Source organism: Cheilinus undulatus, linkage group 8 (genome assembly GCF_018320785.1).
Source record: "Cheilinus undulatus linkage group 8, ASM1832078v1, whole genome shotgun sequence".
In the NCBI taxonomy this organism is placed as follows: Eukaryota; Metazoa; Chordata; class Actinopteri; order Labriformes; family Labridae; genus Cheilinus; species Cheilinus undulatus.
Genome location: NC_054872.1, coordinates 10,857,243 through 10,871,102, shown reverse-complemented (window position 1 = coordinate 10,871,102; position 13,860 = coordinate 10,857,243).

Below are 13,860 nucleotides of genomic sequence, written 5' to 3'. Positions count from 1 at the left end.
GATACCACTGTTTCAGATTTTGGGGGGTGGAGTTTTCCCATCATGCTTTTGGTGGGTTGTTTAGATGTGTTTTAGATGTTATGGATGCCTTTATATGTGTTTAGATGTTTTATGGTGTGCAGTAATCACTGCTGGGATACCTTTGCTCGTTTTTCTGGTAAATTATTGTTGTCTCTATGTCAAACACTTCTGCATCATGAGTGAAGTTGTCCACTAAGTTGGTCACTTTCTGACTGGGGCAGGGGTCTGCCCATGATGAGGAAGAAGAGCAAATTTAAGAGGATGCATCCTAACTCTGCATCTGTCTCTTCACTATTGGCATGTTTGGCAGGAGAGAATGTCTGGTTTGACTTGCTCAACCTGCTACCACTCTGACCTGTCCCTGTAATTTATACATTTTCTACATTCTTATCTAAATCTTTTTTATCCTTATTTGTGCATTTACATTTCTGTGATTCTGATAACCCAGATTATGGGTTGTATTTTACAACCCAGTTTGTGGTAGCTTAAACCCAACAACCTGGTATTTTTTTACCCAACTTTTGGGTCAAGCTTATACCCCAACCCCACTGAGCTGAATTAATTTAGGACTGGGTCAGTCCCTTTTTGCCCAAGCGCTGGGATACCAAAATAACCCAAACTGGGTTCATTTTAACCCAGCAGTTTTAAGTATGAAAAAGCAAAAGGATAGTAGTCTTTGACCTGACTGTTCAACTGGTACATATTTTAAAATATTGTAGTGCAACCTCAAATTTTGGATGTAATGAGGAAACTTTGGCTCTGTCCCATTTTTAACTTTCACCCCTGCCCCTCATTTTCAGTGTCTTTGGAACAGAGTTTGGAGGGTTAAAATCCAGAGGTGGAAAAAGTACAAGAATATTGTACTCAAGTAAAAGTACAGAGACGGTGGTTCAATTTTACTTCAACAGAAGTAAAACTGGACTATAAAACCACTCTATTAAAAGTAAGAAATATTCAACCCATGAGAACCTGGACCCATTTCCCCCTTGAAGGAAAATCATGGGGTACCAAATGGACCACATAGGACACATTTGTAATTTGTTTTTTTAAATACTGCCCCCTACTGGCAAAGATCTGGGACGTTACATGTATGTTACTCTAAACCTAACTAGGGCTCAGAGATCTGTCTGTGCTCCGCTCAGATGTTGCTCTGGAAACAGGTCACTTCCATGCTGTACCTGAGGAGGAGTGAACGTGTGTGTTGTGTGATTTGGGTGAAGTTTAAAATGAAATGCACTTTTTATTCTATTTTCCTCTGTATCACAGTCTAAGATGTCAGCTTTTCTGTAAAATGCCTGCAGAGTGTCCTGGTTTGTTTTCTATGTCTGATGAAGAAAGACCCAAATTTTTGTTTGCACACAAAGTGTTTCAACTTGCACAATCTGTGCTGAATGCTTTTCAACAGCGTAAGAGGACACTTTATATTTGACTAAAGCTGCTGTCTAATAACGAGTGTAAGGTCTAATGCTAATAAGCAACATTTTGTTAACATTTGATTTGTTTCTGTCTGATATGTACTGTAATGAGTTGTTCTCGTCTTTGCTTGGTTGCTCTTATTTGTTTTGTATTTCAGTGTCTTGTAAGCCCGTGAGGGCTGGGCACCTTTTTTTGGTGTATGGTACGATGAAATAATAGTAAATAAAACTAAAAAAACCCTATATGTCACATTGGGTATTTAAGGTAAATTTATTCCTTATTTGAAAATAAATCAGCTTGACAGTATTTATTTCTATTTTCACAACATACAACATTCTTCTTTAATATTTAAGTTCAACAAAAAGAACTTTGATTTGTTTACAACAAAAATGTGCAACCTGAAAAATACTAAATACTAAATACTACCTCCTATTGGGTAGCTATACAACAAGCTACTGTAGCTTTAAAACACTGGGAAACAGACAGATGTAGCTACCTTCAGAAAATGTGTGTATTGGGAAAAAAAACTATAAAATATTACTGAAGGGGAACAGAAAACATGTTCATTACTCAATAGCATTAGTAGCTGCAGTGGGTCTGACAGTTTGGAAATAAACTTCAGAGTTACCTTTCTAAAGACAGCTTGTTTATGTTTTACTCAAAATGGTTCAAACACAGGATTTAGTTTAATGTGGGTATTCCTATATGGGTCTTTTTGTCTAATTTTACCTGGAATTCTGAGGAAATTCTGAAATAAATTAAGTACAATACTCACCTAAAAGTGTGCTGAAGTAATAGTAAAATTACTGATTTCATAAACTACTCATAAAAGTACAAGCAACCAAAAAGCTAAAGCAACTCCAGTAAATATACTTTCCACCCCTGCATGGAAGCTGGAGAGAGCCTTTTGAGTCTGTATAGTACGATGAGGGGTGAGAAAAATGGTTAGTCTTTATTTACAAGGGAACAAGGATCTGTCATTACAGAAATAAACCCTCTACTGATGAAGTCAACCATTAGTTTAGTTTACATGCATAAATGATGTGGTCCAGTTTAAGTCATTTATAATCACTAGTCCCATTAGAGAAAATATCAGCAGAGTGGGATATGCTTTAAGGCATTAGTTTTAGATTAGTTTTACATGAGGGTTGTCAAACCCAGGGTCTTTTGTCAACTAAAACTGTGACTAAAAGTGTGAGTTGACAACCTTTTTTTTTTTTTTTTTTTGAGAAGAACAAGACAAAGACTTGCTATAAATAGATCTTTGACAACATGTAATTTTGGTTTTTTTTTTGTCTGACATTCTTAAAGGGATATTTCAACATTTTGATAAATTCGCCCATTGCTATAATTCCTATAGTCTTAGTAATAGGTTCATTACCTTTAGTTGTCGGTGCAAGCTATTTTTAGATCGGCGCTGCTGAGTTCGGAGCTGCTGTGCCAACTCAATGTAAGCAGACAGTATTTCTGGCTTTCCCTCATCAAACTCATCAAATACACAATCAAACTACTCCAAAACGCTCACATGCACAAGTTATGACCTGCACATTCACCACACTATGAAATAATAACGTATAATTATGTAACATTATGACACATGAAGGAAATACTCGGAACTATTTCTTGAATAAACCACTTGGCGGAGTGACACAGTGCAGCAGCCATGTCTGGAGTGTAGTTCCGGCTTTGCATTTAACTTTAAAACATCTCTGTATGGTAATGTTCCGTGATTATTTCATTGAAAACAAAACATCCTTTTACCAGTTACAAGCCTAGTCCTGGGTGAAACATAATCACTTGTGCTAGCAGCTCTTGTGCTGACTAAATGTCTGTCTGGGTTAAGTCTTCAAAACACAATGGACCTGTATCTCTGCTGCCTCTGAGCTGTAGAAAGCTGTCTCAAACTGGATACAGACCTGCCTTTATTTTGAAAGTAAATGAGCAACTTGATTGAAGATTATGGCATAAACTCGACCACATAAAAAGGATCTGGTTATGTCTTGGAAAGGTTATCAGGAGACAATAACAAGCTAAAAGTTTGATATCACAAGGCTAAGATGACTTTTGACGTATCCACTGAGCTGTCTGTGAGTTTTTAAAACTAGAATAAGACATTAAGGAGCTGTGGTGGATTTATTTTAGATCAACTGCAAGGTCATGTTGCAGAAGTTTTACCAACATGTCCCAAAAAGGGCAATAAAGCATGCAATAGATGCAACCTTACAAATGAATGCACATGATGTGGACCTTAATTACATCATTTAATGCTGACAGCCCTCATTTCATGTAATAGTTTGCTAACTTATGTATTTCATTTAAATTGCAGCACTTAGCATAAAAAGTCAAAGTTGGCAGGACATTTCCTAGTTTTCAGAGAAGTAGGTGCAGTTGAGGTTGGTGCAGGACTCTGCATTGCTGGCTCTGTTAGCTGGGTCTGGCTGATTGTTGAGACTTCTGATGGGTCTTGTGTTCTGCTGAGACCCATGTCCATCACCTCACCCTCCAGGATTGAAACTCAATCACTGAACCATACACTGGTTGGTGTCTTCAGCTGGCAGGGTTCAAACTGGTATTAGAGCTACTACCACAGCATGGTCTGGTTATAGACTAAGAGCAGTCCCAACCCGACCCTCTTGCTGGTGTCTTCAGCTGGCAGGGTTCAAGCTGGTGTGGGAGCTGCTACCACAGCATGGTCTGGTTGTAGCCTGAGAGCCTAAGTCTAAACCTGACTGTTGTTGGTCTTCAGCTGGCAGGGTTACCAAAGCTGACACACCAGCAGGTTCTTGTTGAAACAGCACGCAGATGTGCTCCACTATAACATCTGTTATGACTGTCAGAACCTCTGCTTCAAAGCAGTTCAACTTTTCCTCAGAGTGTCTGGTAGGTACATCTGTCGAACCTTTCCATCAATAGAGAGGATTATGTCCTCTCTCATGGATCAAGTGAAGGTCCCTTAGAGAGAAGAGTGGAGACTCGATCCAGGACTGCTTTGTGACTTTAGCAGCCGATTTCCTGAGCTGCTGATAGGGCATGTTACAGAAGGTGTTTCTCTTAGATTTCCAGAAGCCCTGAATGGCTTTTGGCATCACATCCATCACCACCTCTTGTGGACCAAACAGTTTAGAGATGGTCACCTCCAGCTGCTGCTCTTTCAGGACCCTGGCATTCTGCTGAGTCTTGTTGAGGATCTTAGGATGTAAAGGAGGGGTGCATGTCCTCTTGTGGGTTGAGCGGGCTTCAAATTCAACGTCTCTCATTTGCATGCTCCTGCACCAGCTTGAGAAGAGGCCTGGCATCGTCCTTGTCAAAACCCTTCAACTCAAACTCCCAGAACTGTACTCTAGTGTCTCTGCACTCCGCCTCCAGGTCAGTCATTGCTTCATGCACCTCTAGAGCTGGTTCTTCTGCTGAAGCATTATGAGTGCAGCTACTAACACAGTCTTACTGCTGTAAGCTGGGTTGTACCAGCAGGTCTGCAATGCATGCTCTTATATTTGGTGTCAAACACCATCTGTAGATACCTTTACTTCATTCTCTGAAGTTATCTGAAACTTTGATTCAACTAAATAGAAGCAAATCAAGCTACCTGTTCGATGGTTAGGTCTGTAAGCAGTCTGTAGCAGTTCAGCTGGAGCGATGCATATGAAGTCTATGGAAGTATCACTATAGGTGGTGGAGGCCATAATTAGACTTAAAAGGAATCTATCAGAGATAAAAACAAGCTTTAGGAGTTACTAAATCAACAATTAGGTACAAGCTCGGTAACATTAAAGACCTGAAACATCATGGATTCTAGACCAGTGGTTCCCAACCTTGGGTATGGGGACCCCTACGGGGGCGCCAAGGATTTATCAGCCTGTCAAACTTAGAAGTACATCATGCTAGTATCGGGCCAAAATCTCATATTTCCAAAATCACTGATTCTCAGGGAATTTAAAAAGTATTAAATTAATTTAACACTGAATGGTCATAGTCAACATCCCTTTGACACTTATTATTGCTTTAAACTTGGTTAAAACCCCACAAACATAAGTGAAGGGTGACAAATAGCACTGACTTATGAACAAATGGAAAATCATTAGAAAGTGATACCAGGTTTTTGCCCCATGCCAGCAATATATTCTTATTCAAATCATGATTAGAAAAGTAATGCACGAAGTCACATAAGGGTTGCTGAAAAGATTTTGAAAAATAAAGAGGATATGTTCATTTTTGAGCAAAAACATAAACAAACAAACAAACAAAAAACTGCTTTGTGGGGGAAAAAATTAAAACTTTTGAGATTTTGAGAAACTCAGAATTTCAGAGTTTAAGTAATTATTAATTTTTGAGGTAAAAGGCACATCTTAAAACAACAAATCCATCTGCCCTCTGACAAATTTATGTCATTTTGTTGTTAGAAGTGGTTAAAAAATATGAACATAAACATGTTTCGGTGTCTTTCTCCTTCGATAACTCCCCTTCTGCATCATCACACCGCTGCATTCAGGTCTTCCACTGATCAAAGCAGTGCAGCAGGTCGTCTCAGACCCTGTCCTTCTTTTCTTAACTTCTGACATAGATTCTAAATGTGTTTCTTTGAGCACAGATTTGCTCTAAGGGAAAAAGAAAAAGTCACAGGGTGCTAGATTAGCTGAATAGGGAGGCTGATCAAGCATTGTGGTTGATCTGGGCCATAAAGTGCTTTACTAAGAGCACAGTGAGCTGTTGTGTTGTCTTGATGAAGAATGAAACCATTTTTCCACATTGTGGTCTCTTTCTTCTGACTTTTCTCAGTCTAGAACCTGTTTGTAATAGTATTGAGTCACCTTTGACCCTTCTGGAACCCACACCTCCAAAATGACCCCCTTAATGTCAAAGAAAAAAACATGACCTTGAATTTTGGACTTGCTTTGTCATGCTTTCTTCATCCTTGGTGATGATGGTGCTTTCCAATGCACTGACTGCCATTTTGTCCCAGGATTGTATTAGAAGATCCTAAAAAATGTGTTATTTTTTTCAATTTGTTCCAAAATGCCTCCACAAATTTGCTCGTGTTTTTTCCTTTTGATTAGGAGTCAGAAGTTTTGGAAAAACTTTAGCACACACTTCTGTCATTTTCACATTTTCATGCAAAATTTGCTGAACCGTCTGTTTATCAATGGAGACCATTTCTGCTATCATTCTTATCCTAAATTTTGGATCATTTAAAAACATTTTCTTCAACTTGTAGAATGTATTAAAAGTTTTTGATGTGCATGGGCATCCAGAACATTCATCGACTTGGACATCCTCTCTGCTTTCAGTAGCTAAATCTTGTGCGATTAAAAAAAATAAATGTGCATGTGACATGCAGAGTTCCCCATACATCTTTGTTAATGTCCCAAAAGAATCGGCTGCTGTTTTGTTCAGTTACACCAAAAACTTCAAGTTAAGGCATTTCTCAACTCTTCACATGCACTTCAATCAGTAGCTATCAGTGAACTAAAGACATCACTTATGGGAAACTAATAGCGAATGTGTATGAATACCCAGCCTTTAATATACAACACTCAGTGTGACTGTGAACTATGTGGATTTATCCTCATAAGTGGAATCTCACTATTAAGTCGCCATACCTCATAGATATTTATTTTCCAACACAGACAAATGTAATTAAAGGGATTTTAGTTTACAATCAATCAGCTGGTCTCTACAGAAAATCACTCGATCAGTCATTTATGCTTTGTTTCAAAACTAAAAACTCCAGTCCTGTTGTGGCCATAGTTGTAAGTAAAGCATGATACCAGTAAGTATTCTACCAAAATGAAGTAACCTGGGAGAGCTTTCTCAGTTTAGAAGTTGTAGGCTTATGTTCAGCATGAAGGCTACTAAAGACAGAAAATGAGGATGGAGACACCAATGTAGAAAAATAAAAAATGAGGAATGCAGAGATTTCTGGCTTTTATAAATATTTAATGAACACTTGTTTTACCTGAGTAACCATTACTAAAAGACGTCTTTAGTGCAAATATAGCAAGTGGAAATTTCAGTTAACAGTTGTCCAAAATGATTAGAGAAAAGATCAAAACTTTGAGACAGATACATGCATGAAGCTCCCACATGTTTCTCAAAAACCAAGTAAGAGTTAATTCCTGATAAGGTGTCCAATTATCAGGGATTAATGGACAACATGGAGGCCTGAACCATCCGACGTGAAGTCCATTAATCCCTGGTAATTGGACACCTGGAAGGGACTTAACCCGCTTATACCATGGTCACTTGCCAACAAAAATAATTAATAAAACTACTAATTTATAATTTCATATGTTTTGTGATCAAAATAGAAAGTTTTACTTTTACTACAACAATTTCTTTCCCCTAGCAATGCCTGAGGGCTTGACTAATAACTGGAATAGCCATTCCAATCCCATATCGTTCTTGGGGAATGGAAACATAGTTCAGTACTCCAGTAAATAGGGTGGGCCATAGATATGAAGTCACAACAGAACAAAATAACTACTCCGCTCAGCGCACTTTCTGAACAGATTTATCAATGAAAAGACAAGAAGACGAGTGAGACTGAGTAATCTGTGGTCAGACTATAAACCTGTACGTTAACATGAACAGTCATCTGATAGAAAGCTTAGTTTTAGCAGACCAGCTGTTTGAATAAACACAATAATTCCCCCTTCTGCACTACGAGGTCACAGATGTGAAACGGAGCTGTCCACGCCCTGCAGGTGCTGACTGTCCGGGGGAAATTGTAACACTATTACAATTGTTTTGCAATTGCCATGGCCTGCTACAAGCCATACTGTCTCATATAAGCAAATGTTGACTTAATTTTTCTTTTTAAGAACAGATATATTTAACAAATTTTAAAGAAAAAAATGTATTATAATCAATCTTATTCATGTAGCAATGTTAATGTGTCTATTTTGCACAGTTTTATTAAAGTTTTGCCACAGAGAGTTCTTTACTGATGAATTTGAAATGATTTGAAAAGATCCAAATAATAAAAATGTACTAAGTAGAAAATAATTCTTACTGTGACTTATCAGTGCAATAAGCTGTGGGGTGTCCATAAATACAGTCACTAGAAAAAGCATGTGAACCTTTTGAGATTTCTTGGATTTCTGCATAAATTGGTCATCAAATATGTTCCGATCTTCATCTAATTCATAACGATAGACAAACACAGTCTGCTTAAACTAATACTGCACAAAAAATGATATGTTTTTATGTTTTTATTGAACAAACTATGTAAACATTCACAGTACAGGGTGGAAAAAGTATGTGAACCCCTAGGCTAATGGCTGGTTGACCCTCCGTTGGCAGCAATAACCTCAACCAAACGTTTCCTGTAGTTGCAGATCAGACCTGCACAACGGTCAGGAAGAATTTTGGACCATTCCTCTTTACAAAACTGTTTCAGTTCAGCAACATTATTCGGATGTCTGGTGTGCACCGCTCTCTTGAGGTCATGCCACAGCATCTCAATTGAGTTGAGGTCAGGACTCTGACTGGGCCACTCCAGAAGGTGTATTTTCTTCTGTTGAAGCCATTCTGTTGTTGGTTTACTTCTATGCTTTGGGTCGTTGTCCTGTTGCATCACCCATCCTCTGTTGAGCTTCAGTTGGCGGACAGATGGTCTTAAGTTTTCCTGCAAAATGTCTTCATATACTTGGGATATCTTTTTTTCTGGCAATGACAGCAATCTGTCCAGGACCTGAGGCAGCAAAGCAGCCCCAAACCATGATGGCCCCTCCACCATATTTCACAGTTAGGATGAGGTTTTGATGTTGGTGTGCTGTGCCTTTTTTTCTCCATACATAGCGTTGTGTGTTCCTTCCAAACAACTCAATTTTGGTTTCATCTATGGACAGAATATTTTGCCAGTAGTGCTGTGGAACATCCAGGTGCTCTTTTGTAAACTTTAAATGTGCAGCAATGTGTTTTTTGGACAGCAGTGGCTTCCTCCGTGGTGTCCTCCCATGAACTCCATTCTTGTTTAATGTTTTACTTATTGTAGATTTGTCAACACAAATGTTGGCATGAGCCAGAGACTTGTGTAAGTCTTTAGCTGACACTCTAGGATTCTTCTTCACCTCATTGAGCATTCTGTGCTGTGCCCTTGCAGTCATCTTTACAGGACGACCACGCCTAGGGAGAGTAGCAACAGTACTGAACTTCCTCCATTTGTAGACAGTCTGTCTTACCGTGGACACATGAGCATCAAGGCTCTTAGAGATACTTTTGTAACCCTTTCCAGCTTCATGCAAGTCAACAATTCTTGATCATAGGTCTTCTGAGAGCTCTTTTGTGCCAGGCATGGTTCACAACAGGAAATGCTTCTTGAGAATAGCAAATTCAAAACTGGTGTGTGTTTTTTATAGGGCAGGGCAGCTTTAACCAACACATCCAATCTCATCACATTGGTTGGACTCCAGGTTGGCTGACTCCTGGCTCCAATAGCTCTTGGAGAAGTCATTAGCCTAGGGGTTCACATACTTTTTCCACCCTGCACTATGAATGTTTACATGGTTTGTTCAATAAAAACATAAAAACATATCATTTTTTGTGCAGTATTAGTTTAAGCAGACTGTGTTTGACTATTGTTGTGAATTAGATGAAGATCGGAACACATTTGATGACCAATTTATGCAGAAATCCAAGAAATCTCAAAGGGTTCACATACTTTTTCTAGCGACTGTAGATACATGTTTTGCTTTGAATTCATATTACAGCCTACTTAAATTGGGGAAAATAAGAAACTGTACTGAAAAAAAAACCCTTTGTAAATATATGTAATGCTGTAGCAGAAATGGGGATACTTTAGAGTTAACCCTAATCTAAAATATAGAGAATAAATATGATATTTCTGGTCAATGTTACAATTGCCCCCAACAGGCTGACTTCTTTAATTGAACTGAACAAAACAGACATGCCTTTATGAGTTAAAATAAAGCAATACCTTTATTAACTAGTGCAAAAATACATGTTTCTTATATTTAAAATGGTGTGTGTATTCCAAGTAATCTGTAAGTTATGAAGAAAATTGTGAAAATTGTTACAATTGCCCCCGGTCTCCCCTAAACACATTTAACAACAGCCCAGTAAGAACCGACTGTAAAATAAAGTTGGACAGGAGTGTTTTTGGCCAATTATAATAAAAAGCACATAAATCTTGAGGGACTAGTATGTAGATACCAAAGAGCTCCAGCTTAGACACACAAGCACACTGAATGTGTGCCAACTCTTTAACACAGAGTCTCTGCATGCCCAGGTGTTTCCCACAGCGCCCAATGATGGTCTAAGTTCACAGGGGCTGCATGCCAACAGGTGGCGCTGTTCTCTTTACTAATTACACTTTTATTTATTCATTGGCATGTAGAAGCTTCCAGATGACTTTGGCTGGCCTCTACAATCACAGGATGAAAGCTACTATGTGTCTGCGTGCATTTGTGTGTGTGTGTGGGTGGGGGTGTGTGTGTGTGTGTGTTAAGTTTCCAGGATTCTTTCTCTCCTCAAACCATCAGCTGCCTTTTAGCATTCATCACATATTTAGTTTTTGTTGTGCTTTTGAAAGACGAGTTAAATATTGCTAACTTATGCCAAAGCTGGTTGGGAGAGGAGCAAAAACATCTTTTCCACAGAGAAAAGTTTACAGTGCTGTTCCTTGCTCTTTTTTGATTAAGAAATGTGGTCCAGTTTTAGAAAAAGCTCTGCTACACTAAAGTTACATTCGACCCCGACTGCAGCCATTGTTACCGGCCTGAAGTACAACTAAACCCCGCCTGTTCTCCTGAAGGTCCACCCACAGAATTGGCCAGGCCCCTGAAAAACCCCATGAATGGCCCTCTCCAGCTGTGATTTATTGATGATATCTACATGTGTGTTGGATCAGTAGCTTCGGTGCCAGTGCTAACAGTAACTTCATTTTGGAGCTGAAAAGTGTGTCAGGCTATTATTTGTTTCTGATGTTGAAATTAGTTATTCAACACCACCTTTAGACCCCTTTTAATCACTGTTTCCACCCATTTTTGCTACAGTTTTTTTTTTCACTTTTAACCCATTTAGGCCTCTTTTAACCTATTATTACTACTTTTTAACCCATATCCACCATTTTTGACACTAAATTTTGCCATTATTAGTCCATTTCACCTCTTTTTGTATATTTTTACCTCTGTAATCCTTTGTTGCCACTTCTAACCCATTGTTGCCACTTTAATTCAATTTTTGCCACTTTTTGACTGCTTTTCACAATTTCTTTCGCGTCGTTTTGACCCTTTTTGCCTCTTAGCACATTTTTTGTCACTGTTATCTGTTTTTGGTCTCTTTTAACGCATTTGTGCCACTCTGTAACCACTTTTCACCACATTTTAATTCTAATTTTGACTGCTTTAAACCATTTTTCTCCTCATATAGCCAATTTTTGCCACTTTTAAGAAATTATTGTTACTTTTTAACCCATTTTCTCTATTAAAGACATTGATTTTTGCTACCATTCATTGTTTTGTTTTTTTTTTTTTTTCATATATTTCCTTCTGTAACCCGTTTGTGCCACTTCTGACCCATTTTTGCAACTTTTTGCCCTTTTGAAACACCTTTTTTACCATTTATTAACCATTTTTGCACCCTCTTGCCTTTCTTAGCAAATAAGTGTTAATTTTAACCCCTTATCACTACTTTACATACTAATTTTTGCCCTTTTTTGCATTTTATTGCCTCTTTATCCCACTGTTGCTACTTTTAACCACCTGTTGCCACTTGTTGCCTATTTTTGCCACTTTCTTACTACTTTTCATAGTTTTTTTCCACCCATGTTTGCCTTTCTTAGCCCGTTTTTGCCACTGTGTAACCATTTTTCACAATTTTTTCCTTCAAATTTTTTAAAACTTTTGACCCAGTTTTGCCAGTTTTCAACTTTTTAGGCCTCTTTTTGCAATTAATTTTCCCTCAAAATTATTTCAGTTCCTTCTGCTTCTTTCTCTGGTTACCTGACATTTGTGCACATCATGGAAAAAAGTTAATTCTGTTTTAAGAAAAGGGATTCACTTTTTGAAAAGGACTGTACTGTATTACAACATAGAAAAATAGAACACATTTTTTGTTTCTTTTATAAGAGTGGTTCAGGTTGAATATAAAATATGGTTATCACAGATTAACTATACAGTGGACCATTATTTTCCTGACCTCCCATTTGGCTGGCCCCCCTTCCTTCATCCCTTATGGGCAGCCTTGCTTTCAAGCATTTTATCATCCATTAGAGATCTTCTGTTCTGTTTAATTTGTCAAGCTACAAAAACTGTCCAACATTCCTAACTTTTCTTTGTCAAGTTTTCCTCTTTATTTAGCTCTTTGGAGACAAAGTGATCCAGGGAGCCTCCTGATACCATGCTGACTTGTAGCAAAGAGACAGCGACACCGCCATGGACCCGACCCTATCATAGCTCCCCTTCTGTCAACCCATTATCTTTCTCCCCCATGCTTGTCTTCCCTTTTCTCCCCCTTCCCTCCCCTCACCTTCCCCTGGATGTTATCTCCAGCAGCTTATGCTCTAATACCCCAATTGTTGTTCTCTAAAAACAATAATTAGCAATCCCAAATGAGACTGAGGGGTGAATTTAGCAGCTTTCTTCTGATGTGTTTTTTCCCCTCTTTTTTCTTTATCTCCCCCTCCTTTTTTCATAAGAGCAAAGAGAGGTGGAGGGGAAGGGGGGTCGGGGAGGTATTGGCAAAGCCTCTTTAAACTCTCTGGTATTATGGAGGATTATTTTGTGCCGAGATCCTGGCTTGTGTGTCTGTTTTTTTCCTCTCCTTTTCTCTTCCTGGTTGTGGCAGACACGCTAGGTAAACAGTTTGTGTCACACTTGATTGCGTTTGAGAAATTAAAAAACAGGAATGACAATAGGCCAGGGCTTGGGATGAGGACTGGGGGGACACTGACACCATAAGACCCTAGCTCTTTGGGGACCCCTGGTACGCTGTGTGACAGAGCGGCCCTCGCAGCCACAACAATACAAGACCTCGTCCTTCAGAGAACACTCCTCGCTCACGGTCTCTGAGTCTATCTGCACTGGGCCATCTGCTCTCCTTCTCTCCTCTTCCTCCTCCTCCTCCTCCTTCATGACTCCTTTTGGAGAGACAGTGTGTTTGAATCTGGCTCAATTATTCAAGTGTTTACAAGCACAAACACTCTGCCAGGTTGAAGGTGTGTGTTTGTGTGAGAGTGTTTTCTAGACATATTCCCTTTGTGATTCACATACAGTCTGTGCATATACACACAGACAGAGCAACATCTGTGCCTGTCACTGAAACGAGAGCAAAAGTTAGAATCGAGCTAAGCATTCACAGTTTACTCTGAATAAAGCTCTGCTGGAGGAAACGTTGCTTAAAGGCCTCACAGCAATATGTAATAGCCTTCATGTTGAAACTTAGATCAGCGGTGTGCTGTGACAA